A 25,441-nucleotide genomic window follows, 5' to 3' on the forward strand; every position below is an offset into this window, starting at 1 on the left:
CCGGTGCTCCTGGTGCACCGTGTAAAACTTGAATGGCTTCCTTCCCTCCTGGTTTACAGAAGGCAATGGAACACGTGCCTCCCTTAGGCCCCTCCAGCTCCCGCTGCACTCGCCACCTGATGGAGCAGTTGCGTAAGGATCCCCTGCATTATCTCGGCCCAGCACGGGTTGAGGTGGTTATGCCCGTTGTTATCAGCGTGGAAGGCCTGCTCTTCTAAGCCAACAGTGTCTCGAGGACTGCCACCCCAAACACACGGGCTGCCCCTGGATTTCGGTGTTGGTGTTTTAGTGCCAGGTCTCCCGGGTCAGCCCGCGCCATCCGTGACGGGAGAGACGAGCCTGTGGCTGAGGTGGACGTGTGGTCTGTTTCTGTGCACTGAGTGGACGTTCGGGTTCCTGAAAGCAGGCCAAGTGACAGGCGGTAGGCAACCCGTGACACCGGAGACAGATTCTAGAAGGCTCTGGGAAGGTGGATGGATGCGCTCGTGCCTAAGTTTGGCAATCTAGCGAGTGACGCGGAGCAGAGTCATTCAGGCTGGCATGCCCGTCCTCTGCAGCCGATTCACGTTTGGAGACCGTGGGCTGCTGTCAGATGTGCTGGTTGTGCCAGATGGATCTGGGGAGGTTTGAGTCGGTTTCAAGCTTCGGGGCAAGTTGTCATTTTTAGAGGCTGTTACCCTGGGCCCCCTTCTTTCAGCCCCTGTGAAATTTTTTTCTTGGATCCCTGCCCACAGCAGTGAGTGACTAAACTGGATCAGAGTTAGTGCAGAGATTCAGGCTGTCTGACTGACGGTTACTGGATGGCTCTTCAGCCATGTTCGTTCTTCTGGTCATTTCCATTAAACAGGCCAAGTCGGTTGACTTCTACCGTGTTTTAAATTGGCAAAACTCAACTCCGTTTCCAAATCGCTATTGACGCCGTGGAAAGAGTAGGGTAGGAATTTCTGTTTTATTTCATTTCCTGAAGTCATTTTTTTTTTCTTTCAACATGGGAAATTGGCTAATCCAGCTAATAACCTGCTCATCGTATTAGACTCTGTCCTACCTTCTGCCCTCACGGTGAGTGATCTGTGCATTCATCATATGCCATCACGAACTCTCCTTTGTTGGAACGGAAGCTTCAAATGGGCAGGCCCACGTCTTCCTAATGCTCTAAATTAGCCAGTTGTAATGCTATCCGTCACGCGCAGGTGACAGAGGTCCGTCTCCCTCTGTGTGCCAGGAATGTGCTCACCTCTTGTCTTTTAAGTTAACCCACACGATCTCCACTCTCCAATCTCTCCTCTTTGAGCAGGGGTAACTGGAGAAGGGTTATGTGAGGGCACCTCCTTCTGGTCCAGGATCTGACACCTTGGTAATACGTATGAAAAACGCAGCCATAACCTTAACTGTGGCATAAAGATTCGGCTTCTGACCCACAGGGACTCTGAAAGAGGAGAGGGTGGGGCCTGCCTCTTCCCCAGACGACTCTGGTTTATGACTATAGTAGCATGCTTTGGTCCTAGGTGTTTTAAGAGGGTTTGGGAAAAATGGGTTAGCTGGCTAATGTCATTATAATTTTTATGACCTTTAATCTGTTACGAGTGGGGTTTATTGCATGATCAAAAAGCAACAGAAAAGATTAAATAAAAAGTTCACCCGTGAAACAGTTTGGATCTGCAGCAGCTGGTCGTGTTGAAACATTTTCTGCTTTGCTTAATTCCTAAGGAGGCATAATTAAAGTCAAATGCTAAATTTTGGGTAGCAGCAGATAAATGCTTCTAAGCTTTCCTCGCAATACTCCTACTGCTTTCGTGAACCATGGAAACCTTTTTCTCGTTTATTTTTAATTATGTCCCGTGTATCTGTTACCTGATGTCACCAACATGGAAGTGGAAAAGTGGCAACGATTGTTCCGGACTGCCTGCGTACGCTTTTGCTCCTCTGAGAATCAAGGCTTGGTCCTTCTCTGAAGCAGGTGGGAGCTGCCAGAGCACGTGTTCCTTCGGGTCTTCAGTCGTGTCGGAGGTGACCGGTCTGTAGAGCACCATAGCTCACCACACAGAGAGCAGCCGCAGTCGTCCATGATATGAACAACCTGGAGTTTGCCAAACAAGGAGAGAGACAAGACGAGGGAATAGCACATCAGGGAAGAGTTGTCCTCTGCCAGGCATCAGCCTCCCGGTTTTAAAAAATATTTTTAACATCCTCAGTCCAGCATGTCCCGCTTTCGTCTTCAACCTGTACTTCCTACGGCCTAGGAATTTAAAAGAGCTTACTTCCAAACCTGGCCTGCAGCCATAATGTGATTAGGGGGTAATCTTTTCCAAGTGTCTGTCAAATTATGCCTGCTAATTTCAGTGAGGCGGGTTTTTAAGAGTCCCAGTGAACCCATCCATGTAGGGACTGAAAGCTCTGGCCCCTGAGATCTATAACCCCTGAGATGAGCCAGAGCTACAAATACATCGTCTAGACTTTGAAGGAGAGAATATGATTCTTAATATAGCTCACCAACCACCAAGTCGTGCCTAGACTCTCTCACAAGTTTTCTATAACAGGAGAAGCCTGCCTGCCTGTTGACTAGAAAGAGTCTCACCTCCTCTGCCACCGCACAGATAAACTAAAAAGAAAGGACTGCCCCCAAATCAGGCCAGATGGTGACCCCTGACTAGTTCAGCTCAGGATGTCAGCCTCTAAAGCACCAGGTTTGAATCATCTTGGTATCACGGGATTCTATCATTGTTCATTTGAATCTGCTGACACGCTTCCTCTGGAAAGTATAGTTTGGCAAGGATGACTCAGTGGGTTTTTCTGTTTTGTTTTGTTTTGTTTGGGGGTGGGGGGTGTTTATCAAAACATAAAGACGAAATGCTTTGAGAATTTTTCAGCACCTCATGATTGTTTCAAAACCAAGTCTGAGAACGTCCGCAGCTGGCCCTGCCTGCTGTACTCACCACCAGTGTGGGGACTGTGAACCAGTCGCTATGGGTTATCAGTGCTGACAATGAGAGAGAAAGAAAATGCTAGAAAAAGGAAATAAATGGACGAGGGGTAGGGTGAGAGACGGCCTCAAAGAGATTCTGCTTAGTCTGATAGCTCCTCAGAATCCAGGACGTACCCTGGCTTTGTGGAAAAGGGAAATGAGAAGTCATGTAGGGATGGCCATTTTCCCAGGGGGCCCTGACCGTCAGCTCTCCCATCAGGATTTCTTACATGTAGCCTCCAGGGGCCCAAGCGTAACTTCAGGATGAATCCTAACAAGCAGCTTCAAGGAATACAGTTTATTTGGGAAGTTTCAGTGTGTTTCTTAGGCCGAGGACTTGTACCACATAACAACTTAAAACCTAAGAGAACTGAGCACATGGAAGGAAAGGGAAACAAGAGTTCTTAGGGGCCCTTGGGCAACTCAGCTCCTGCCTGCTTCTGAGCTGGCCCCGCGCCACTCTTGCCCTGGCAACAGGAACTAAGTGGACGCTGAACTCACGGACCGCCCTCTGCCGCCCTTGAATCATCCCCTGGATTCTTGAACAGGCTTTTTGCCTTATGAGAGCCTGGCCTAAAGCTAGAAAAGGACCCTCCTGTACTCGCGTGAAAGCAGCTGTGCCTTAAAAGAAACTAGAGGCCAGGCAGAATTAAAAAAGAATATCAGCCTTCCCCATGCTGTTCAGATTTCCTCATAATCTAGTAGACACCAAGACAGGACGGTCCCGTGGCTTTTTGGACGATTGTAAGGCCGAAACTATCAGAACTTAGAGCTTTGAGGAGGCAACGAAATGGCAATGAGAACAATAGGTGTGCCGTCCATCGCTTCTCATTACCCAGGAGGTAATTTCAGTCCAGAGGCAGAGACCTGAAGTGACCGCAGCTAGACCGTGACAATGCTCAGGTCTGGTCTTGCTTTTTCTATAGCATGAGCCTGGGTACAATTTGACCTTGTTTTACAAACGCTGCCCAGCCCTGCCTGTGCATCTGGCTGCTGACAGGCTCCCGATGCAGGAGCAGACCCAGGATACCCAATCCGATCCACTGCAGAGAATCCTTAATCATTCCCAGGGTGGAGCCCTGGCCCACACATCTCTGCCTTTCTAATGCACGTCCGTACAGGCCTTTATTAGTACATTTATTCTTTCAACAGTGACTTATTGAGCTATGGCTGGGGTGGGGGGGGAATGCGGGCCGGGGCGGGTTGGGGGCACCCTAGTGGCATTTGTCAGAGAGCATCCACAGCTCTGCAGACCACACGTTCATATGTTCTGTTGTTTAACAAAAGCCAGGCAATGGGTTTAGAGAAAACTCCTAAGTTACCTCCACTCTGCTCTGGTTTTAAATTTGTGTAAATCTGTAAGTGAATGGGGCAGGAAGGGGAGATAGATTCAGAAGAGAATGTTCTTATGTAAGGCTTGTGTTCCGAGCTGAAGGAGGAGAAAGATGTGCTATCCCAAAAGCTACTTGGCTCTCACTCCCCTCCATTTCCAACCTTGAAGATGAGATTGGGGTCACCCTTGGGGTTTCGCCGCCATGATTTCAGGTCAGGGGTTCGACTCCTGGTACTCTCTCCTCAAACATCAACTCTATCCCAAATTCACTATCTAGAGAAAGCACAGAGGAGGAGGAAGGAGCAGACACCAGACTTCCCCACCACCTTTCCCTCCCTGCCTATCTCCTTCAACAACTTGCTGGCTAGCGTTGCTGTTTTCTCCGGTTGCTAAATCGACATTGTTTATTTCTGTCCCATCATCAAACCCAGTGCCTGAGACCCAGGCGAGTGCTTGGGATAGATTCCGAAACTTCCTCCCTGAGATACTGCTCTGTGGTTTTTGAGCAGCTGTCGTCCCACGTTGTCCTGGTTCCAGTCCCTGCCAGGAAAGCTTCATTCAAGAGCCCCTTTCTAGGGGCCCCGGGGTGGCTCAGTCAGTTGTGTCCGACTTCAGCTCAGGTCATGATCTCATGGCTGGTGGGTTTGAGCTCTGCATTGGGCTCTATCTACGCAGACAGCTCAGAGCCTGGAGGCTGCTTTGGATTCTGTGTCTCCCTCTCTCTCTGCCCCTCCCTCTCTCTCTGCCCCTCCCTGCTCATTCGTTTTCTCTCTCTCTCTCTCTCTCTCTCTCTCAAAAATGAATAAACATTAAGAAAAACAAAAGAGCCCCTTTCTTTTCCTTGGAACCCCAAGTCACCTTCTGCTTCAAGGTGCTAGAGAGACAGTCCAGGCACAGCAGCAGGAGTGAGGCGGAGAAGGTTTCTGACTCCTGTAGGGGCCAAGCAGAGGGAAGGACCACAGGTGCTTCCCCTCAATCCTGCTGAAATAACAGGGGTCAGGCGCTTCCGTGGCTGGCCTTCCTGCAGGGACAACTGTCTCCCAACTGCAGGGTCACACACACCACCCCTCCTACCCTTTCCAAACGGAACCTGGCCCCGGGCAGCTGCATTTCAAAGAGCGAGTAATCCCCCGTTCTTTCTTCATTCCAGGCCCTAAACTCTACTACCTCCCGAGGAGAAAGGTGCAGCATTAGCTGGGAAAGCCTGGGTGCCGCTGGGGCTGGAGAAGGGGGCAAGGCTGGGATTTCTCAGGCCGTGGAGTCAAGGTTGGTGAAGTTAGAAACCAGGGAGAGAGCGCTGGCAGTGTCCCCATCCCAGCCCTGGGAGTGTCCCCCCTCCCCACACAGCTACGTGCTCTCCAGGGCCCCCCCCCCCCCCCCCCCCCCCCCCCCCCCCCCCCCCCCGCCACCGGCCGACCCCTTCTCCATTCTCTCCTGTCTTCTGTGCGCCAGGCGCTGTGCTGGGCAATTCAAACATGAATTAGACACAATCCTTGCTCTCAAAATTTGGGGAAAGGTAAAGCTCGGGGAAAGAATTGACGTTCAAGGAGATACGTGCGATGATGCCCTAGGTGCCCTAGGAGCGAACAAAATAAAGCGTGGGGGCGGAGGTCAGCACAGGATGTTCGTGGTGGCTGCCCCATCTCTCACCAGCCAGGATCGTGTCCCCCACGGACCACCCACTATCTACAATGCCTCCTCCTGTGACGTCATGAATGAATGGTGCCCAGGCTCTTCCTAATGGGAAAAGCGACAGACTGAGGCCCAAACTGGAGACACCAAACGCCCCTTCCTCGTCCCTTTGGTTGGTAGCAGAGTCTTGGTTTGGAGCCAGCCTCTCCCCTGCTGCTATAAAAAAAACAAAACAAAACAAAAAAAAAACCCTGCCCCGTTCAACCCCACCCCCACCCCCCACCCCATGCGGTGTTTACAGTGCATTCTCAGCAACTCTCTTCCCCCGCCCCCACCCAGCTCCCCAAAGGTGCCAAAATGGGGGGAGGGGGGTATTTTTACCTACAGGGTTGGGAAAGGGGCAAAGGCTGAGGCTAGGGCAATTCCGTGGCGCCAGCTGAGGCTTAAATACAATGAGAAAGCCCCACCCTGCCTGCTCTGCCCAAAGAGGACCCGGTAGGAAATAAATAGTGCTGTGTGCCCTGCCTGGAGGGCTGGCCCGCATCTGTCTGCCTGGACCAAAGCCAGTCACATGAGCCGAGACTGGTTAAAAAGAGGGCTCCGGTAATCTCCCAGCTCAAGTGTCTCAATCTGGCAGGAGGAGCTATGTGGGCGAGGGTGTCAGCTCTTCTTTATGGGGCCTGGGGTAGACCGGAGGAGAGTGGGAAGGGGCAATTCAGGCGGGGGGGGGGGGGGGGATGGCAGCCAATCCGTGGGACTTTACCCCAGGCAAAACTATCAGCCCCCAGTCCTGGTACTGGGAGAGGGTGATAACCCCAGGAGGGCAGTGTAGGCAGAGGAGTTGAAGGGAGAGAGGTTGGCAAAAGTTCCACAAGTCTTAATTTGGCCAAAGCCTTTTGTAGTGGGCACACGCGTGTGCACGCACACACACATACACCCTTGATATCTTTTCTTTCCCGTTGCTTTGTCCCCCTGTATGCACTCCTATCCCCATCTCCAACCCTCTCCGCTCAGAACATCAGCATTTGATAACCTTCAACTGCACACCTGTCCCCTCTCCCTTCCCCCACCCACCCTCTCCTGTCACTCAGGGCAGTGGCTGTTTCTCCTCTCTAGGCCTCAGTTTCCCTTTGGGCAGCTGGTTGCGGATCTGGCTCCGAGGGCCCCCTAGGCAATCTAGGACAGCACCCGGAGAGGCTCCCAGGAGAAGAGTTTTTACTGAAGTCTCGGAACTAGGTGAAGCGATTCAGCAAGCTAAAGCCCTCTTTGTTCAACTCTGAGCCCCTAAGAGGTTGGGGGACCTTGAGCCAGGAGGCCCATTTTGCTCCAATCCTCCTGGTAAGACAAATGCCCTGTGTATTATGGCTGAAAGCGTGTGGCCCCAAGTGTACCTGTTCATTGCAGAGGGTGTGCGGATAGTGGTCTCGGGATCATGAGGAGTCAGAAAACTTGCTCCCTGCAGGACGACACGGTGTTGTCGAATGGGGAGGCCCAGACCCCAGGAGCCCTAGGCCCTGAGAAGCCTGAACTCAAGGAGCCTAACTTGGCGAATGGCAGTGTGGGGTGGAGGGAAGGCAGGGGCACATTCAACAGTGCTGAAGATTGTTAACCTGATGGCTGACTGTTCAGGGGAGAAATTGGGACCCCCCCCCCCAAACAAAAGAAACAAAAAGCCATTCCGTGTTTGTAGATCTAACTAGTTCAGAAAAACACTGAACCTATCGGGAAGGAGCAGGATTATTTGTGATTTCAGGGGCTATTAGGGAACCCCAAACTCCCTGAAGGTTACTGCTAAGGTTGGGGACAAATGTTCATTTTCTCTGGCTGGAAAATTTAAGAAATCAGAGGGGAGTAGGGCATATGCAGAAGCATGTAAGTTCCTGGAAAGTTATCAATAATTTCGGGCCCTGCTCGGGCCAGTGTTAAGCAGTCATCTGGAGAACCAGAGGGTTAAGAGGCCACCCTGTCTAATCCCCACTCAAAGAGGAACACTGGGGAGAGTCTGATGAAGAGGCCGTTTACAAAACCGGGGAAGGGTGACAGGAAACTCTCAGGGGACAGTGAGGTTCCCAGGAGATAGCCACATTGGCCCAGGGAAAGGGCTGGTTGGTGCAATCTCGGAGAGCGTGACTGTCAAATAGGAGGAGGAGGCGGCCACTCCGCAGAGGGCCTTTGAGGAAGACAAACACTGCCAACCTCTGGCCAGCAGGGAGGAAGCAAGTGGCTGAAAGGGCTGCCATCTCCTCTTACTCCCACACCTCCCACTGGCCAAACCTGACCGCCAGCCAGAGGAGAAGAGTCTGGCTGGTGCAATCCTAAAAGGCCAAACTTCTGGGGTGGCACAGAGCGCCGTGGAGAATGATGGGTAGCAGATCCAGAGGGGCAGGGGCAGAGTATTACAACACAGTCTCGATGATCCTAAGCAGGCAATTTCATCAGCACCGATGAACAATTTGGGGGCACAAAACATGCACCAGGATTGTGCTGTCCAATGAGGACAAAACTTCAAGAATTTAGCAGCCCAGCTGGGGAGCCAGGAGCAGGAATGTTTAGGGAAGGCTTCTTGGAGGAAGTGGGAATGTGAGATGGGGCTTGGGGACAGGTGAACGAAGAGCTGGGAGTACTTTCACTGTTGCCGCTTACTCAGCAACTGGATCCACCCAAGGACAAGTTTCAGATTTTCCACCCCTAAGATTTTACACAACAGCCATGGACAAAGACCCCACCGGACTCCACACGTGACTTCTCACCTCACCTGGGAAGGATCAATTTCTGAACTGCCTGCCCGAACTTTCTCAACTGTCTTCCCCACTAGGCTCTCTAGAGGACAGATTTCTTCCACCTCCAAGAGTGATGTCCTGATCGATCAAGCAATTCAATAAAAATTCACTTGGCCCCATGCTGGAGACTCGGGCTATACAGATGGATAAAACATACTCCCTGCTCAAGGAGCAAATATTTTACATAGAACAGAGACATGGTTTAAAAAAAAAAAATCACTATAATGTGTTTGGTCGGAGGTATGATGGAGCTATTATCAAAGTTCTAGAACTCACAGCAAGACAGTGACTAATTCCTAGAAGTGTTAAAAAAAAAAAAAAAGGCTTCAGAGAGGTAATACTGGATGAAAAGTCCATCAATGAGTAAAATCTGCTAGGCAGAGAAGGGAATTCCTGGCAGAGGACTTGAAATGTGTGGGAACAGCAAGAGGTGAAAAAGGATGGTGAAACACTCACGTCGTCTAGAACACAGGATGGCAGGAACTGAATCTGGTGAGAAAGGTTTGGGTTGACTTAAAGGGAACATTGTAGGTCCGGTTCTGGAGTTTATCAGTCAAGCAGACAAATAAAAAGCCGAAGGGAGTTTTCACATAGGGGAGTAACATGATGAGTTTTCTTTTTGGCCAGAAAGTAATTTTCTGGGAGGAAACCATATTTGTTCAGATGCAAGGAAAGGAACCTAAGATAGGGATCTGTACCTCTGCTCCACCCCTGCCTCCCCTCCACATCTCACCCCCTCACCCCAACTCCTGCCATCTTTCTCCAGAAAACAAGCGTTGTTCCCCCAAACTGGTGCAGTGGCTGTTCTGACTTGGCAACAAAACAAACAAACAAACAAACAAACAAAAACCCCAAAGCCCAATAAACGAGCTTGTCTCTTCTTCTAGGATGAGTGGACAAGAACACTCAGGAGAATATTTCCCCTTCCTCCAGTTTTTACCCCATCCCCAAATCTGCTGACCCAGAGGCTGGGATGGAACCTTAACTGGAGCAGACAGCCTATGGGATTTAGGACCTGCCAATCTTAGAATAACCAGCCAACTCCAGGGCTTTTCAGTCTCCCTGGGGTTCTTTCCAAACTTTGTGGCTATTCCTCTAGGTCTTAGCTGAAAAACACCAAAAATAGGCCAGCTCTTTTCAATTTAATTAGCCATTCCTCTGAGGACACCAGATGGAATGAAGCAAAGACAGATGCATTGGGGGCAAGGAGGGGTGGGAGTAGATTCTAAATGGGGTTTCTCATGAGCCCAAATTCACCCCCACAAAGGGTGCTTCTTAGAACAAGGAGCTCAAGAGGCAGACGACGGGGCTCCAGGCTTTGGGCTCACAGGCCAAGGGTCTAAGTGTCGCTCTCAGGCGTGGTCTGTGAGGTGGCCAGAAGGATGGGAGCAGGTGCCTGGGTATCCTGGGCAGGAGGGAGGAACCACCGCTCCTTTTGCAGAGACTAAAGTACCATCACCCAGAGTCGGGGCGGGGGATGGGAGGGTACCTACCCTTACCTGGCTCCTGTCTCACAGGCTGTGGGTAGCCAGCAGCCAACCCTGACAGCCTTGTAACAGCCGCCAAGAGAGATGCTGGAGTCTATTTCTGGAGTTCTTTAAGAGTGGAGGGAAACGGCCAGCTGCCTGGGACAAGATGATCCCTGCATGCCTCCCTCATCTAAAATTGGGTGATGTTTGCTAAGTAAATGCAGGTCACACTTGGGCAGCGGACAGCTAAAATGACCCTCAGGACCTCAGGGGTCTCTCACCTTAGTAAGTACCTTCTCAGCCAAGCAGAGAGACCACCGATGTGGAGCAACTGCCCCCTCTGGTGGCGAACATGGGCATAAAGTTACGCGGGGTCAACTTCATCTCCCACTTGAGTCCATAGCAATTTCTCCTCCAAAACTCAAAAAAAAAAAAAAGCCTGTGAGTCCAGGCTTGAGTCCCTCTAGCTTCCCTCTCTTTCTCTTGACTGCAGTTACAGTCCCTAGCCAGGAGCGTCTTTCCGTTTTCTGAATTGGTACTTTACAGTGGAAAAAGCACTGGAGATCGTTCCAATGAGAACACTGAGTGAGTCACTTTTCCTTTTGGCTCCATGGAGGAAAAGAAACCACCTGTCTGCATATCTTTATTCAAGCCTAGCTCTTTCCGTCTGTAATGTGGAGACGATAGAGGCACTGCCTGCCTCCCGGGAAGGCCACTGCCTGCCACGGTGCCGTGTGACAAGGAGTGGGAGAAGGGGGGCACTTCCTGGTCCTGGAACCCAGGTAGTCCCATCGCCGGCGTGGTCTTCCTTGTCGGGAGCTACTGTCACTGTCACTCATGCCTGGACCCGAGACACCTCCCCATGGCTCAGACCCTCGAGGCTGCTGGGCTCCTTGGTCCTGGTAGGGATGTCACCTTTTCCAGTCATCCGGGGCTGCCTGCCAGGGAAGGTCAGAGTGACCTGATGATTGTGGCACTCGGGATGGAAAGACTTGGTCCTGAGCCTATTTTGCTGTTGTTATCGTCACTTCACAGTCTTTATGATTTACGTTTATTTTTAGGTACCTTACTGAACATTCCTTTTATGTGCACTGTGATGCTTTATGTATCAGATGCTGGGTGCTGTTGGTGGCAAACAAATCGGGACAATTGTTTGGAAACAATATGAATAGTGTTGTGACTGTTTCCACAGGGAAACTAATGGCATTTTTGCTACAGTTTCTTTCCTTCTTTCCTTCCTTCTACTGATAGCTTAAAAACTAAAATAAACCCAGTAGTGCGAATGGTTGGCTGAATGGTCAATGCTTTGGATAGGTGTAGGTTCAGGACCAATGTCGCACAATGTGTTTCAAAATTGTTTTCAAGGGGCGTCTGGCGGGCTCATTCAGTGGAACATGTAGCTCTTGATCTCGGTGTTGTAAGTTCAAGCCCCGCATCGGGTGTAGAAATTACTTAAAAATCAAATATTAAAAAAAAAAAGTTTTTTCTAAGAATTTATGTTACTAAGGGTTACCTTTAAACATTTTTTTTATTGTGGTAAGATGTATAGGATACAAAGCGTAGGATACAAAACTTTTTTTATCGTGGTAAGATGTATACGATACAAAATGTACGAACATCTCTAAGTGGATAGTTCACGGAACATTAAAGTACTTTCGCACTGTTGTGCAACCATCACCGTTCTGCAAGCTTCAGAACTTTTTCATCATCTCAAACTAAAACTCTGTACTGGGGCCTGAATTTAACACAGGTACCTAGGAGAGCCTGCTGGGGTCCAGTTTGACCCTCAGACCTCCTAGTGGCTTTCTCTTCTGCTGCTGTCCCTAACCTGATCAGACCTGCAGTGGTCACCGTGTTCTGGCCCTTTCCCTGGTAGGAATGACTCAGGTACTGATAACAGCAGAGAAGAGGGCTGCACCACAGTTGTTGAGTTTTGTAGCGAGAAGGGACCTCTAGGGATCCTCTGCATGGCCCTTCCACAAAGCAGAACCACAACTACCCCATAGCCTACCTCCATGCCTCAGTTAAGACTTGTTTAATGAATGGATGAATCTGGAAAGATAGACACTATCCTGAGAAAGGAGACTTCCCAGCTGGCTACTCATGGTCGTAGGGAGATGACAATGCATGTCCTTTGAGGTCAGAAAGATCTTTGTCCCTTTGTCTCTTGCTAAGTCTGTGGCTAGGTTTTCCTCTGTTACACCACGAATGGAAATTGTCATTCTTACCTCATGGTACGAGGCTTGAGCGAGGCAGTGCATATGAGGTGCTGTAGCAGAGACAGAGAGTAGTAGAAGTTCAATGATGCTCGTTCCCTCCCTTCCACCTGCCAGACACTCTCACAGATGCATCTCAGGAAACGACTTCCTCTTCTTTGACTCCATTTCCATTTCTTATTGGCTCCTTTTGTGTCGGATCCTAAGAAACAGAAGCTTCCCCATTACCTTTGCCTTTTAAAGCTAGGGTTCTATTAGTAAGAAAATGTGAAAGGGGAGTATTGTTTGTTTTTATCTGAAATTGAGCCTCCCAATTTCTATTTTATTGGATGTGGTTGTGATTTATTAATGTTATGTGTTCTCTTTCTCTCCTCCCCTCCCTCCCCATACAATCACCCATATAGGCAACTCCTCTCATACCCTACACTAAATTATCCTGTTTTTAACTGTTTTCAAATCCAAGGACTTGGCTACATTCCCCTGAGACAGAGGACAGAACTTACTACAGATACCCAGCATTTATTTTATTTTATTTTATTTATTTATTTATTTTTTTAAAATTTATTTTATTTATTTTATTTTTTTATTATTTTATTTATTTTATTTTTTATTTTTATTTATTTATTTTTTAATTATTTTATTTTTATTTTATTTATTTTATTTTTTTAAGTTTATTTATTTATTTTGAGAGAGAGAGAGAATGGGGGAGGGGCAGCAAGAGAGAATAAGAGAGAATCCCAAGCAGGTTCTCTGCTGTCAGCCTGCTGATGTGGGGCTCGAACTCATGAACCTGAGCCAAAATCCAGAGTCGGATGCTTAACCGACTGAGCCACCCAGGAGCTCCTCGTTTGTTTTTATTTATTGATTTTTTTTTTCTGAGAGAGAGAGAGAGAGAGAGAATGGGGGGAGGGGGAGGGAGAGAAGGAGAGAGAAAGAATCTTAGGCAGTCTCCACACCAAGTGTGGAGCCCAATGTGGGGCTCAATCTCACGACCTTGAGATCATGACCTGAGCCAACATCAAGAGTCAGACGCTTAACTGACAGAGCCACCCAGGCACTCCAGCACCCAGGTTTTGGTAGTAAGCAGGTCCTATCATTCATTCTCAAAGATGTTTCCTTCATCCACCCCTTCATCCCAATTACTTTGTACCTTTATTCTCACCTCCAGATACTAATATGAGGCCACAGAGTAAGTAATTTGTAGAAATCAAGTGATCTGGCTAAAATCAGTGGGCTGCAGGACTCTATCTTTTCTGTTAAGTAGTTGGAACACTTCAAACCCAAAGGAAAGTAATACCCTTCAATTTTAAATCAATACTCATTGGGCATTGTGTTTATTCCAGGATTCTGGGAGCAACGTGGGCTTACAAAATCTGTAAATCTGCTAATAGAGATTTCAAAACAGTATTTTCGAATAGTCTCTTCACTGATTTCTGTCACTGTGTGTCCTCTCTTCAGCTGAATTTACACAAAATTTGCAGACTAAAGTTCTAAAAACAGCACTGGTGACTTTGGGCCCAAGGCTGTACTAGGGAACGTAGTCCATTTCTCTAGGCTCTGGGGATCTATTGAAAGATTTTTGAAGCTCTAGAATAGCATACTCATATTTATATTTTTATTTTTTACTTTTTTTGTAATGTGTATTTATTTTTGAGAGAGAGAGAGAGAGAGAGCGAGCATGAGCGGGGAGGGGCAGAGAGAGAGGGGACAGAGGATCCAAGGTGGGCTCCATGCTGGCAGAGAGCCCCATGCGGAGCTCGATCTCACGAATCACGAATCGTGAGATCACGACCTCAGCTGAAATCAGATGCTCGACCGACTGAGCCACCCAGGCACCCCCAGATTTATATTGTTAAAAATTATTGGGGCAATGCTGAGAGAATGCACTGGAAAGAGAAAACCAGAAGCCAGTTAGGAAGCTGGCGCCATCATCCAGATAAAAGACGGCGAGTGCCTGAGGCAGGGAAGTGGCATAGTAGCATAGAGGAAGAAAACTGGTAGAGAGGAGGGGGGACGAGCAGGAAATGGTCATTGAGTGTCAGGGATGAGAGGAGTGAGGACTATCAGACTCAGCCTTTGACAACCCAACAGATCGTGATCCCTTCTCTGAGCAGCAGAATGAAGCTGTGCGTGTGTGCATGTATGTGTGCACGTGTGCAGACAATGAAATCCATTTTGTAGCTGATGATTTAAGGTGTCTGGGAATGCCTAGTAATGGAAGTCCACAATGGGTATGGATTCAAGAAAATATTTGGGCTGGATTTGTAGATTTGGGGGTCCTGGGTACAGAGTTAGCTAATAGTTGAAACCTGAGAAGTAGCAGGGAATGATTGGAAAACGGTCAAAGAAGGAGCCCAAGACAGCACAAACACCTTAGGGACAGGTAGGAGTGAGGAGCCATTGAAGGCAACTGAGCAGTGGACAGGGAGGTAGAAGTCGAATTCAGTGTGATGTCCTGAGAATCAAGGTAGAGGGAGGCTGAGGAAGAAGGGATGGCTCCACGCGTTCAAAGCCAGCAAAGAGATCAAACTGAGGAAGTGAACTCGGGTGAGAAGGAGGAGGAAGGTGGCAGAGACGACAGCCTGACTGCAGTGGAGCTGAGGAGACACCAGATGAACTGGACACAGGCAACGCAGCTGCATGGCTCCTGCAGTGAGTCTGCTGGGAAAGGGAAGGGGAGAAATGGGGCAAGTGTAGGCAGAGGCAGGGCTGAGGGCGGGGGGGTGCCTCCACATGGTACAGGATTGGGGGAGGAGTCCGCAGAGTGGGAGTCGGGCACTTGCTGTCAGTTACCCATGCAGAAACCAGCCCTCTCTTCCTGGGTGGTAGGCTTCTTCCTACCCTGAGAATTCCAGTTCCTTTTGTCCAGTGATTGGTTTAAGATGGACATGTGACCGATTTCAGGCCAATAAGATATAACGGGAAACCTGCCGAGGTTCTCTGGGAAGTATGTTTTCCCTTGATGAGTAACATAGTCACAGGAAGCGGGGGCGGGGGGGAGGGGATCCTTTAAAATTTATTTGTATGCTTGTATTATTTGTATATGTTTTACCCCTGCCTCTTTCATTGCTCTGCTGAAGGCTGTCACTTGGGGGTGTGAACCTTAGAGCTGCTGCAGCATCCTTGCAAGAGTGAAGGGATGAGCTGAGCTGGTGAGCGGGGACGGTCAGCGGAGGACGGCAAAGCAGGAGGATGGTAACACCTGGATCCTTGGTGGTACCTGCTGAGTGGCTGAACAACCCGAAATCACTTCCCTTCGGTCTTATTAAGAAACTATCAGTTTCAGGGACGCCTGGGTGGCTCAGTCGGTTGAGCGTCCAACTCTTGATTTGGGCCCAGGTCATGATCTCGGTTTCTTGAGTTCGACGCTCATGTCGGCACTGTGCAGAGCCTGCTTGGGATGCTCTCTCTCCCTCCCTCTCTCTGCCCCTCCCCCTCTCTCCACCTTCTCTCTCTCTCTCTCTCTCTCTCTCTCAAAATAAATAAATAAACATTTTTTAAAAAATAGTGAGGCAAAGCATCTTTGATTAGAGCTTCTTTCCTAAAGTAGCAGTCAAAACCACCACTCTTTAAAAAAATTTTTTTTAATGTTTATTTTATTTTTGAGAGAAAGAGAGCATGAGAAGGGTAGGGGCAGAGAGAGAGGGAGACACAGAATCGAAAGCAGGCTCCAGGTTCAGAGCTGTCAACGCAGAGCCCAATGTGGGGCTTGATCCCATGAACTGCAAGATCATGACCTGAGCGAAAATCAAGAGTCAGACGCTTAACCGACTGAGTCACCCAGGAATCCTGGGGGCAGATCTTTCTAATAGTTCTAATTGGCCACATTTTGGGCTTTGGATGTCATGCTTTCCTCTGGAATTTAGGCAAAAGAGCAGTGCTCTCTTGACTGAGGATTCGAGAGGCAGAGCTGTATTCCAGACCATGGGGCCTGATAGAAATCCAGAGATGTGCAAACAAAGGAGGCAGGAGAGAAACACCCAGAAGGCAGAACACTCTTCTCAGGGCTCCTGAGGAAGGTACAGGTGTCTGGGAATTGAGTACCCACCCTGGAGAAATGTACAGTCCAGGGGAGAGAAAGTCCTAACATGTAACTAATAAAGACCGAAGTGTAACAAGCACAGGGTTGGAAACAATGGGGGTTGAAGGAAACAGATCTAGTTAGCCATTACTAGAATATTCCAGGAAAGCAAAAACTAGGCCAGTAGCCGGGGAGATGGAAAAGAGGGCAGGATACAGGACGCCTCGCTGAGATAGAATCAACAAAAACTGCCAACCTGTTAGATGTGGGATGTGAGGAGAGGAATGGATAGAAAGACCAATCAACTCATACAGCATTGAGAGAGGTCTTTTTTTTTTTTTTTACGTTTATTTATTTTTGAGACAGAGAGAGACAGAGCATGAACGGGGGAGGGCCAGAGAGAGAGGGAGACACAGAACTGGAAGCAGGCTCCAGGCTCTGAGCCATCAGCCCAGAGCCCGACGGGGGGCTCGAACTCACGGTCCGTGAGATCGTGACCTGAGCTGAAGTTGGACGCTCAACCGACTGAGCCACCCAGGCGCCCCGAGAGAGGTCTTTAAAAATCCTCTAAATCAAGGGTGAAAACCAAACTGTCATTTCGCTATGGAATACCTTCTTCAACAAAGCCAGACACAGACATTCAAGGCACTTGGGGGTAGGATGTGTTTTTCCCTTTTCCCTTTGCTTGTTCAGGAGTTGGACACACACCAGGGCAGGAGAAGAGACGCCAGCCCCGGTGTTCCGCACAAGGATTCATACAGGTCTATGCAGGGCCAGTTCTATGGGCGTGTGACCCATGCAGTCACACAGGGGCCTGTGTTTAGAGGACCCTGTGCTTGGTTTTATCGTTCTGCTACCGCTCTTTGAAATTCTTAATAAGCTCTGAACGAGGAACTCTGCATTTTCATCTTGCACTGGGTCCTGCAAATTAGGAGCCGGAGCCTATGGTAGTTGGTGCTGGGAAGAGAAGCAGAGGTTAGAGGCCAAACAATGCAGTCCTTCGACAAGCTCTGCGATGCCGAGACAGCCAGGGTGGCCGTGGACGTGAAGAAGAACGTCCTAGCAGCCGTAGCCTACTTTACAGCATTGCTGTGAGTATTGAAACCAGCAAAAACACGGGAAGAGTTCAGAACAGCGTCTGGCACGTAGTGATTTGCTATTTAAGTGTTTGATGGCATGATTAGTCCCTCTCTGCACCGACTCAACAGCTGACAGCTTGAGGTTATTCATTCACAGGGTCACAGTTAAATTTCATTTTCAGTTTTAGGGGCACCTGGGTGGCTCGGCCGGTTGAGTGTCCGACTTGGGTTCAGGTCATGATCTCACGGTTCGTGGGCTGGAGCCCCACATCGTTGGCTTTGCGAAGACAGCTCAGAGCCATCTTCGGATCCTCTCTTTCCCTCTCTCTCTTCCCCTTCCCCACTTGGGCTCGTGGGCTCAGGCACACACTCTCCCTCCCTCTCTCTCTCTCTTTCAAAAATAAGCATTAAAGAAAATTTTTTAAATTTCATTTTCAGTTTTAACCTATAACTCGCCATCCAGCCCCGGGCTGTTGATTGATCTTCGGAGGGTGGGGGGGGGGGGAGGGGAGGAATCCAGCAACAATAAATATCATAATAAATAAATGTGCACCATCGCATCCTGTCACCTTCCTGACAACGCTCTTTTATGTTTATTTATTTTGAGAGAGAGGGAGAGAGAGAGAGCATAAATGGGGGAGGAGCAGAGAGAGAGAATCCCAAGTAGGCTCTGTGTTGTCATCGTTGAGCCCAACGCAGGGCTCAACGCAGGGCTCGAACTCACTAACCAAACTGTGAAATCATGACCTGAGTTGGACATTTAACTGCTTAACCGACTGAGCCACCCAGGTGCCCCTAAAAACGAATCTTGAGCTCCCTGCTTCCTCCCTCCCTGGATCTAAAGGAAGATTATGTCCCTGCTGTCATCAAGATAATGGCTCCTTCCCGCACTTCTCTCCACTTCCGTCTCAGTCCCGAGAGCCTATAAAGTGTAAAACCTTTGTCCTTTAGAGTACAGCTCTTGACTGGTGGTAAAAAATTAAAACCCTGGCCCGACACCTCTATGCCATGAACGCTTTTCCCAACCAAAGACTGAAAGCTGTTCCTCCTACCCCTCCTAATCTTAGATGTTCTCAACATGTTCTTGGTAAGAGGGAACTCTCTCTTATTGTCCTAGGGTTTCAGGTCGGCAGGGACTGCACATTTTTTCCTTAGCTAAAATAGTTGTGGTTTTTCCTAAAAACTTTGCAAGTTCCCTGTAGACTTGGAAATTCCCTTCTTGGTTATAGCTCTTAATGGATGCAGAAGAATCCTGGCCTGGTCCTATCTTTCCTGCCGGTCTGCTTGCTGTGTGACTCTAGGAGGTCAGCCTAAACTCTCTGGGCCTCAATTCACAAGGATTTCCTTAGCTGGGGCAGATTGGAGAATGGAAAGGTTTGGGGAGGATTTATTTCCGGAGGACCTTGGAAGAAGAGATTTATAAATGTCTCTATGGTAAGAATAACCATTTGGGGAGCTAACAACCCATTTAGATCCCTCCTCTTGAAAAAAAAAAATGAGTTTAATAATTTCCGCTGCTAATTACTAACCCCCACCCTCACCTCCATGCCTGCCTCCACTCCCAGCTGTTGATTGATGGAGTAGATAAGCTGTAGTCTCCCTCTTCCACCTATGTGCACACTTCTGGCAGGCCCTAGATAAATAGGAGGCAGAGGCAAGTCCTTAGAATTATTATTATCATTATGATGATTATTATGCTTTCAGCATGAGAAACAGGAAGTGAAACTGACTAAAACATCCAGCGATAAATGCCTAGCCCCATCTCCTCCGCCAGACTTAAAGGCAGAGAAGAAGCCAGCCAAAGAAAACTGTGGGCCACAGACTCTGTCAACCCCGTGGGGGGGGGGGGGGTGGGGTGGGTGTGTGGGTGTGTTACAAGGACTGTCTCTGAATAACTAGTTTCCAGGACTTGTGATCTTTTACCCTCATTCTAATGCCCATGCTTCCTCCTTCATGTGATATCCTCAGGGGCCTTTCTTACGACTTCCTTCCCCATTTCCTAGAGAGAGCTTCCCATGGCTCTCAGAAGATGTTAAAAGGACCAGCCCAGTGAGTAACTGGTGCATCCGTACACACCTGGCCTGCTGAGGCCAGGTCTGAGCCTTACACCTTTCTCTGTCGCTTCATTTGTCCCCACGGCAGACATATTTCCTGGGCCAGAGGCCTTTCTTCCCTCACCTTTCAGGGGAGCCCTGTTTTCTCTTCTGGCCTGGTCACCTGACACTTCATCTGCTTGGCTGATTATTCACAGCCTTTGTCTTTTTCAGTAATCGATTGTGGACAAACGGTAGTCAGAAAACAGGGCATCAGGGCCAATGTAATTATCCCACGTTGACATTTCCATTTGCAGCACCGTGGCCTCTGGAAACTCTGAAAAATAGTGAAAATGACCTGATTTTCATACTACCTTGTTAGCGCAACTTCCCGTGGAGAAAAGAGGAGACAGCTGTGTGGGGAGAAAATGAACCAAGCTGGTGTTTCAGAAACGCCTTCTCATTTGGACAACGTTCTGAAAACTACAGAGGGAACAGATGCGGAAAATGCATCAAGGAGAGGTAGCAAAGACAGAGAAAGAGCGAGCAGGGTGCCGGGCTCTTGTGCTAGTCCCGGGGCCCATGTCTTTTTATGGCTTTTGTACCAAGATCTTGAGCCAGATTAACAGAGTGTTGGAATTTTGCTTTGGGAAAAATATAACCATCGTAGTCTCCTTACGATTTAATAAGGTCCCAGTGAAGCCTACCCAGGGGTTGGGATGGCGCTGAGGCCACAACAGGGTAACTGACAGAAGAAGAAAACTCCAGGATAGAGCTCTCTACCCCAAGTTGTGACGACAGTTGTCTGCCTCCGGATCGTCCCCTTCCGGCTGGCCCTGCTCCCTGTCCAGGAGACCGTGGTGCCTAGGAAGACACTGTTGAGTCCTGGCTTCCTGTGTTCAAACCCCCATTCCAGTACTTCCTGTAATTCACTAAGATTCACTGGGCCTCAGTTTCCTCATCCGGACCCCTGGAAGGATATTAGTAACACCTACCCTATAAAGTTGTTGTGGAAATTGATTGGATTAACACATGGAAAGCACTTAGAAACCCCATCAGGAAGACACTAAAGCATATGGGGGCCACTGTCATGATTTTGTCTCGTGCGCCACCCTCCATTCCATCCTTCCAGAAGAATGTAAGTGTCACATTCTGTGACAAGCATTGGGTGAGTCGCTAGGGATGGAGAGTTTGCAAAACATAAATCTCCGGGGGCTTCACTCCCTCTGGGGGGTTTCTCTTCTTAACAGAAAATAGGTGGTGCCACACTGACTCCCATTCTTCCTGGTTCCTTGACCCTGTTCCTTGACCCTGTTCCTTGACTGTTTGCCTTCATTTGCTGCTGCTGCTCCCCTGCTCTTTCCCTTCCCAACTCTGCAGAAGATAGGTCCCAGATGTCTCAGCCAAAAAAGGCCCCAGCGTCCTGATAGGCTCTTCTCTGACTTGTCCTGGTGAGGGAGCCCTGGGAGGGGCAGGGCCCCAGGGAGGGTGCTGGTCTTTCTGCTCAGCGGCTCCCCCTTCCCAGGCCCTGGGCTCCTCCACACACACTCTGGAGAAGCTGGAGGAGGGCCACCAGGCTCTGTAATAACCACACTTCCTCATGGTAAACAAGAACCAGATTCCTGGGGAGTGACGTGGGTGGAAGCCCTGTGGCCGATCAAGGCAGCCATGTGACTTGAAGGAGCACCTCTGCTCGGCCTTGACCTGTCTGGGGAAGGTTGAGGGGAAGGCTGCCCACATGTCCCTCTTTGCTACCCTTGCAGCCGTACTCTGAGCTATGGGATCCTTCACACCAAATGGCCCTGCAGACTCTGGCTCTGGCATCCTGGCTCACTCTCACAATCAGGGAACATCTGCCCCGTGTCTCCTGTGTCCGCATTTGTCTCACCCTCTTCCCTACTCCTGTACCTAACTCCCACCCTCGGGTGCCTCCCCGTCCCCCCCGCACCCTGCACGAGGAATCGTATACTTCCCTCACTGTTGCCAGAAGAAGCCTCACGATCCCAGGAGGATGGCTTGATCCCAGGAACTCAAGAGTGAAGGCTGCAATGGAGGCTGGGCCGGCCCATGAGCTGCCTGGGCCTTCTGACTTTGGGTGGCTGGTCCAGAGCTTCCATCTGAACAGCGTGACTTGGGAGTTTAGGATCTGATGTCTCAGGAATGGAGGCCAGATACGGTCCCTGCTCGTTCTATTTCCTGGGTGGAAGGTTGGACTGGCTCAAAGACCTCTAGAAAGGGCTCCACAAGAAAGGGGGGCAGAGAACTGGTAGCTGAGGGCTTAGGACGGGAGGGGGGCAGTTTGTTAGATATCTTTTTGGGCGTTTGCATTTGTTCCATGTGAATGTATTGAAGTTTCCAAAAAAAAAAAAAAAAAAAAAAGAATTCTGTGAGTTGGTAAATCTTCTGCATGTTAAGTTATAGAGAAGTGTCCCTTGACCCTTGTCCCCTTGACGGTGAGACATCCAGCTTAGACTTCAGGCTTAGAAGGGCCGCTAGAGGCGGGTGGCTGCTCAGGTCTGAGATTTTCCGAGCGCCTGAATGATTTGCAATGTTGCACTGGAAGGAGAGGCTTTGCTGAGCACATTGGTCCAGGAGGAGAAAGGACGTACCTGCTGTGCTCCTGTGATCTGATCCCTCCGGGTCTGGAAGGCCAGGAGTCTCCCATCTAAAGGACCACAGGAGCCAGGCTCCACCCAGAGAGGTCAGCCAAGCAGGCCATTTGTGTTACCTTGGTCCCTGGGGGTCCACAGGGAGGGGGTGGGCCAGTGCCAGCACCCTGGGGACCCAGTGTCTTCTCTGAACGTGCCAGAAGCCACCTCAGTTTTCCAGGCATTGTGTATTAGTCTTAAAACTTGTTTCTTTAAAAACATTTCTCTCCTTGGGGCGCCAGTGTGGCTCAGTCGGCTAAATGTCTGACTTCGGCTCTGGTCATGATCTCATGGTCCGTGGGTTCGAGCCCCACGTCAGGCTCTGTGCTGACAGCTCAGAGCTTGGAGCCTGCTTCAGATCCTGTGTCTCCCTCTCTCTCTGCCCCTCTCCTGCTCATGCTCTGTCTCTGTCTCTCAAAAACAAATAATCGTTAAAAATTAAAGAAAAAAACCTTTCTCTCCTTTTTATTCTCAATCCTTACATTCATGTAATGTGTTGAAATTTGCATAGCACTTGCGCAGATGTTACCGATGGCTCCCTATTGCCCAAGTCCAAAGCTTTAGTAGAACTTCTAATCTTTATATCTGCCTCTCACCTCACATCTTGACACTTTCCCACACACGTCCTATATTCCAGCCCATGCCGACCACCTGTTGCTTCTACGAGCCACACAATGTCCTCTTTCTCTCCATTCCATCATTCAGTGCTACCTCTTTCTCCTCCCCTTCCATGAGAACTCTTGCCCGTCTTTAGATGCCTAAGTCAGATGTCACCTCCTCGGGGAGGACTTTCCGGATGAATCTGTCTTGTTTATGAGTTCAGGAGCACCATACTTAAACCCTCTCAAGGGCCACCTGGTAGGGTGACTATTACCAAAACTGAAACCAACCAAACCAACGCTAGAAAGTAATGGGTGTTGGTTAAATGGAGAGACACAAGAACTCTTGGCACAGCTGGCGGGGATGTAAAAGATGTAGCTGCTATGGAAACAGCACAGGAGGCAGTTCTTAAAAAGAATGAAACAGAATCATCATATGATCTAGCAATCCTGCTTCTGGGGATAGACCCCAAAGCATGGAACGCAGAGGCTCCAACAGGCATTTGTACATGGTGCTCGCAGCAGCCGAAGTGTGGAAGCAAACAGGTGTCCACTGAGGGAGGGACGGATAAACAAAAGGTGGTTCATACATACAACGGTGTATGCATACACAGAGCCTTAAACAAAGAAGAACATTCGACACATGCTACAACATGGCTGAATCTCAAAGACATTATGTTCGGGGAAATAAGCCAGTCACAAAAGAACAAATACTATATTTGTATGTATATTGGTATGTGTATATATTCATATGTGTGTGTGTGTGTCTGTATATATATATATACATGTATATAAGCCAGTCACAAAAGAACAAATACTATATTTGTATATATATTCGTATGTGTGTATATATTCATATACGTGTATATATATATATATATACATGTATATAAGCCAGTCACAAAACAACAAATACTATACTTGTATATATATTTGTATATGTGTACGTATATATATATACACATATATATACGTACACACATACATATATACATACACACATACATATGCACACATATATGTGTGTATATATGTATATATGTATATATACATACACACATATATGTGTATATATATGTATATATACATACACACATATATGTGTATATATATGTATATATACATACACACGTGTGTATGTATATCTATACATACACACATATGTGTGTATATATGTATATATATATACATACACACATATGTATATATATGTATATATACATACACATATGTGTATATATGTGTGTATATATACATACACACATATATGTGTATATATATGTGTGTATATATACATACACACATATATGTGTATATATATGTGTATATATACATACACACATATATGTGTATATATATGTGTATATATACATACACACATATATGTGTGTGTGTATATATATATATATATATATATATATATATATGTATATATATACATAAAAAACTTCTTCTCCAGGCACCCAAGGCCTGTCAGGGGCATCAGGGCATCCCCATGCCCAGCACAGTACTTGGCACTAATCGGTGCCACCCAGTCCATCTTTATTGATACGAGACGGGCACAAAGTTGATGGTGTGTGTGGGGGGGGGCATCTGCAGGTCGGTCTCAGGCTGGGCCACATTCCAAGTCACCTCTTTCAGCACATCCAAGTTTCCTCTGCACCTGCCGCTCCACTGGAGGGGGGGGGGCGGGGCTCTAGCTGTCTTTCCAGCACCGTGGGGAGACCCTTGCCAGCATCAGTGAGTGAGCATCCAGGAGTGACAGGGACTTGCCTGCAACATGTGCTACACGGGTCACGCAAAAGGAAAAACCTACCCTCGTGTTATAATGAGGCACCGGAAGTCCTGGGAGTGTGAAGTTTTTAGGGTCACACACCTACCTACCTATATGGTGCTATAGTTGTGGTCTTCGGAGGAAGGAGACAAATGGGTGATTGCCATATGTCCTTTTCGTCTCCACAGTACTACAGCTTTCATAGCCTAAGAAGATAGGTGGGGAAAAAATTAGCTCCTACCTCTGTCGTGAAATGAGCAAAACCAAAACAAAACATAGTATATGTACTACATATATCTCACATATTTCGGTCCTCCCTCAAAAGCTTATACGTGCTAGGATCCCAAACTCATTAATGCTTCATTGACTTTACTCAATGCCTTTACCTCTCCTAGAGGGAGAATCTTTGGAATCAGAGTAAACTGCAGGTCGCAGAGTGTGTTTCCTTCTCCTGAACCATGCACACAGGCTGAGATGGCATCCCCAGAGAGGCCTGGCAGGTGTCAGCTAGCTGGACCACTTACAAGAGCATTTAGGACCACAGACTTTGACATATGTGGGAACAGCATGAGTCCGAAGGCTGGCTCTTCCCACTCCAGCGCGATGACTTCGGCCGGGTATTTAACCTTTCTGGGCCTCGGTGGTTTCCGTGATCCAAATGGCAGAAATACTGCTACGTACAGCCTTGTTGAGAGGATGGAAGGAGATAATTGGCACGAGAATATCTACTGCAGTATCACGGCTCACGTTTATAGAGGTCAATTACTATGTGTGGGTAACAGTTCATAATGTTTCACGTGTATTTAAGTTAGGGAATTATCACCCCCTTCATTATAAAAAGTGCGTTCTGAGGTGTGGTTAACATGGCAAGTGATAAGTGGTGGAGATGGGAGTT

At 48.4% G+C, this 25,441-nt stretch overlaps 1 long non-coding RNA gene across 3 annotated transcripts in view; it reads right to left on the minus strand.

Annotated features, from left to right (window-relative positions):
* Positions 1 to 1,649: 1,649 nt before the first annotated feature.
* LOC109255580 (uncharacterized) overlaps positions 1,650 to 25,441 on the minus strand; it is a 31,368-nt gene continuing 7,576 nt past the window's right edge. Inside the window, exons 2-4 of one of the 3 annotated variants that reach the window (XR_008424605.1) lie at positions 24,657 to 24,752; positions 12,405 to 12,594; positions 1,650 to 2,077 (exon numbers count right to left, since the gene is read on the minus strand). This is a non-coding gene — a long non-coding RNA (uncharacterized LOC109255580). Of the gene's footprint in view, positions 2,078 to 12,404; positions 12,595 to 24,250; positions 24,558 to 24,656; positions 24,753 to 25,441 lie in introns of those variants that run through there. The other 2 variants (XR_002075307.2, XR_008424606.1) reach the window with 2 other exon arrangements.

This window comes from Panthera pardus, unplaced genomic scaffold (assembly GCF_024362965.1).
Source record: "Panthera pardus isolate Hobbes unplaced genomic scaffold, ASM2436296v1 HiC_scaffold_21, whole genome shotgun sequence".
Taxonomy (NCBI): domain Eukaryota; kingdom Metazoa; phylum Chordata; class Mammalia; order Carnivora; family Felidae; genus Panthera; species Panthera pardus.